General features: G+C 43.7%; 1 protein-coding gene across 2 annotated transcripts in view; it reads right to left on the reverse strand.

Moving 5' to 3' along the window:
- The window catches only part of LOC107086799 (zinc finger protein 536-like), a 291793-nt gene extending 290234 nt beyond the window's left edge, over positions 1–1559 (reverse strand). The window contains exon 1 of one of the 2 annotated variants that reach the window (XM_015377994.1): positions 1224–1559. The gene's annotated coding sequence lies outside the window, so the exon portion shown is untranslated. The remainder of the gene's footprint in view (positions 1–1223) is intronic. The other variant, XM_015377995.1, reaches the window with a different exon arrangement.
- Positions 1560–4272: the final 2713 nt, after the last annotated feature.

A 4272-nucleotide genomic window follows, 5' to 3' on the forward strand; every position in this document is an offset into this window, starting at 1 on the left:
CCCCCCCAGACTGATCAGGCCTGCTCACCTTAGCTTCTCTATTTGCCCAAACAGGAACTTTTCTCCATCCTCGTTGATCAGACAGAAATAAAGCGGCCCAGTTTGCATCCATGAGGATTATTCATTTCAGCGGTCGATCAGTTTGCACAAAATGGCAGCCCCCCACCCCCCCATCACAACTTTTTTTTTCTTTTTGTGGACACGTGCTGCCACAACAAAAAAATAAAAATAAATAAAAATTATCTATACAAAAATCTGATATTTACTGATTTAGATCGTTGTGAAATCCAGATTAGATGGCGGGATTAGATGGGAATAAAGTTTTCCCAGGCAGATGAAGAGGTAAGGGGGGGGGTTACGGTCACATAGTTGTGTAAAAGTCCCACACTGTGCCGCTGATCCTAAATGCGGCACAGCAGGAGGGGGGGGGGAGTGGTGGACATTAAGCTTTATTTTTTATTAATTAATTAATGAATTAATGTTTTGCGGGTTTCTGCCTGTCAGACTGAGGATCTCCATGACCTCCTCGCTCCGGATAACTGCGCCCATATTTTCTGTTCATCAATCCGGGGGGGGGGGACATCAGGAGACCCCCCACCCCCCCTCAAATAAGAAATAAACCCGTTCAGCTTCAAGTCCACTTCTTACCTTTTTTATTTATTTATTTTTCCCCCCGGTATTTCTATTTTTTATTTTGCAGACTTCCAGCCGCAGAGACCAGCGGACCGAACCGCTCCTCTGGTTCGGACGGGATCATGAAGGGACCGGCGGCGCGGCTGGAAAAGTGCGCCTCGGACGCGTTCCGCTCCGATGCGGTCCGGTGCGGTGCGTTGCGTTCCGGTGCGGTGCGGTGTACTCCGAGATCAAAAAAGCCCCAAAACCAAGCGGTGTTTGTGAGGACCTGTCCTCCTCCGGGTCTCCGCGTCTCTGTTCAGCGGCGGCTGGAGCCCCAGACTGCCGGCTGCGATCCTCACATCAGACGGAAATAAAAGCTCCTTCCAAACAGCCCCCCCTCCTCCAGCTCCTCCAGCCTTAAACTGAATAAATAGCAATAAAAGCTTCAAACTGTTGTCGGATCTGAGCCGTTTCTCCGGAGCTCAGCGGGCTGCCCTCTGCTCTCAGCCGCGCAGCTCGGGGCGATGATCGGCTGGCTCACACTAACATCCCTCCCTGCAAACACAGCAAATAACTACCAAAAATAAGCAGAAAGTGACATTCCTTACCTTCTAGGACAGCTGCTCCTGATCCCCCCTCTGCTCCTGGCCTTTTAGAAACTCCTGGATAAATGAGCGTTTCCTCCGCTGCGTCCGGAGCGTCAGTCTCCGCTAAACACAAGTAATGAGTGATAAAAATGACGCTCATCTATCTGCGCTGGAACCTGCTGCCGGATTTAATGGAAATAAGCCTCATTGGGGCTGCAGACAAACGGAGCACCTCTTCCCCCAAGGGGGGAGCCCTCTTCTCTCTCTCCTTTCCTTTTTTAAACCTTTTTTCTCTTCTTTTTCTCCCCAATTTAAAGGATTTTTCTCCCTAAACTGAAATGATTTGGAGGAATAAAAGACGCGGCTTTTACTGTCAAAGTCGCAGGTGCTCCAAGATTTTTATTTTATTTATTTTTTTTTAACTGCCCCTTTCTGTAAAACACTGATGAAAACTGGGAAGTTGGAGCAACTTTTTTCCTTTTTCTCTTTTGGTTTTGGATTAAAAAAAAAAAAAAAAAGTGGGATGACAGGGAAGCAGAGAGAGAAGTCCTGCAGGAGCCGGAGTGTTTCCTGAAACTAAAAGCTGCTCCTGCTCCGTGTTTTTGATATATTATGCTTCCATATGGGGGGGTGGGGGGGTGAATAATGCAATTATAGATTCAGTGTCCCAGCGCTGACAAAAGACAGGGCTTCAATGGAGGCTTTGTTGGGGGATTATATAATGATTATGGGGTAATTATGGGATGGTTTGGTAATAATAATAAAAGTATATGAGTGGAAGGAGAGCTGAGAGGAACCGGACCGGAGGAACGGCAGAACCTCACGGGGGAGGGGGGGCTTAGCCGGGGTCACACGCACGCGCGCGCGAAAGGAGGCGAAGCGTCGCTGGCTGTGATGGAGCGCGCGCGCGCGCGGCGCTCTCCATCTGTGCGTGGGAATAATCCGCAAACTCGCGGCGTGTTAAAACCATTATTACTTTAATTGCATTCAGGAATTAACTGCAGCCTGTTCGGAACTATTTTTTCATCCGAAAACAAAAAGAAAAAAGGAGAGAATTTTTTTTCCCCCCAACAGTTTATTAAAACTCACTTTTTCTTTTTCCTTTTAAATACTTGTTGCGCGTTTGTGTCTTAATTCATGAAATGATTAGATTCTATCACAGCTTCTGTAATTTCTCTAAATAAGACCCCCCCTCCATCCATCCATCCATCTCTGAGGCGGTGATGGCGCAGAGCGGCGGGGTGTTTCTCCACCGATTCTCCATGGATCAACAGCGCCTCATCGCAGCCTTTTGAACTTGTTAAACCAAGTCAAGTGATTCTTTCTCGTCTGACAGGCCTGACAATCCATCCGGGATGGGAAAGCAGGTCAGAAAGGAAGTTGCCATATGGACTTAAGCATGCAAATTTCCAACAATGCATGGCGCTGCAGAGCAGAGTCCCCTCTCAGGGAAGCCGCCATACATCCCTACAGTATGCACCCCAACACCGGACCGGAACCGGAACGGAGCGGACCGAGTTTGTGCTGTTTTTCTTTTAAATCCTGCAGATGTTCTGAATGCTGCAGGTCCAGCATGCATTGTGCTGTCCGTTATTTGTGTTCTGACAGAGGGATGTTTACACTGAAGGAACAGAAATATTTCCAGCATTTGTTTTAAGGATATTTATCAGCATTTCTGCATGAGAATGTAACTCTGCTTTGACATCATTGTTATTGCAAATCCAGGAATATCTGCAGTCACAAAGTTGATCAGCTTTGTTTAAAGCATCCAGGAAAGTTTTCTTTTGTTTATTTTTTATTTTTTCATACAGTTGAACTAAAATCACTTTAGTTTCTTAACTCAAGATTAAAAACTGAATTCCTTTACTTAAGTAGAATTCAAGCAAAAGTACATGTTCTACTTTGTACAGTTTTTTTTGCTGTAAAAGATGCAAAATAACTTTTAACCTGTTAAATCAACAAAATCACTAAACTAACTTTGGATGTTTGGCTGTTTTTTTATCCATATTAAAGCAGGGTAATGGCCGACAGTAACCTTACTGGTGCTGCATGAGGCTGCAAATTTAAAGGCTCTACAAACGTCCCACTGACACTATAGATAACATTTATATACTACTATACTAAATCAGATTTTTTTATTATGCACATGTAGTCCTTAAGAGTAAAGGAACACCCAGAAAATAAAAAAAGAGTAAGAAACAGAAAGGGGAGGGAGACACAGCGAGGTTCCCAAAGCACAGAGACCCAGCGTACAGCGCTCTATTCTGGTGCATTTGATCGAAAAATAAACCTGTACATAAAATTTCTTGAAACAGCATCAATGAGCTGACACCTCTGGACACCAACCGTTCTCCGACGCTTGACCATCTGGGCTTTTTCAAAGAAAGTATTGCATCAATATTGTAGTGTCACAGAGTTTACCATTATCAGAGCAAAAACATATAACACTGATAGTAAACACTGTCCTCATCATCTGACAGATCGTCTGTTTAACTGGGGTTTGATTTAATTAGCCGACAAAGTTTAATGGCTAATAGAGACGTTGAAAGGAAAATATGCCTAATTTTGGTGCATTTTGGTTTCTTTCTAACCAATAAATGGGAGGTTCTAGAACCTTCTAATGGTCCCTCTAATAATGTTGTAATATTAAATGCATTTCTTAAAACCTTTTACCTTCAAAGTTTTATTCCAACAATGATTAAATAATGAAGCTGTTGCACTTTTACATTTAATCGTATAGAGACAGGCTCACAGTTTTAGGAGTTCACCTGTGGCAGTTTTCTAGGAAATAACCAATGTGTAAAAAGGTTGAAATAATATTTTCTTCACAGCAGTGGATATTAAATTAAAACAAATGTTGAATGTTTCAAATCAGGGCTGATGGGTCTGTGGGACCCTAATCTTTAGGACATCTGGAGTCTCCAGAGTCACAATCGACTCTTTGGTTCTTCATCAAACTTAAATCATCCCACAAAGAACTTTGACCTCTTTTCTTTTATTTCATACTGTTTTTTCTCTTTGTCAAAGAACTCTACTGCCACCTACTGGTTTGTGACGTCACGGTGCGGTA

Source organism: Cyprinodon variegatus, unplaced genomic scaffold (genome assembly GCF_000732505.1).
Source record: "Cyprinodon variegatus isolate N-32 unplaced genomic scaffold, C_variegatus-1.0 Scaffold162, whole genome shotgun sequence".
Taxonomy (NCBI): Eukaryota; Metazoa; Chordata; class Actinopteri; order Cyprinodontiformes; family Cyprinodontidae; genus Cyprinodon; species Cyprinodon variegatus.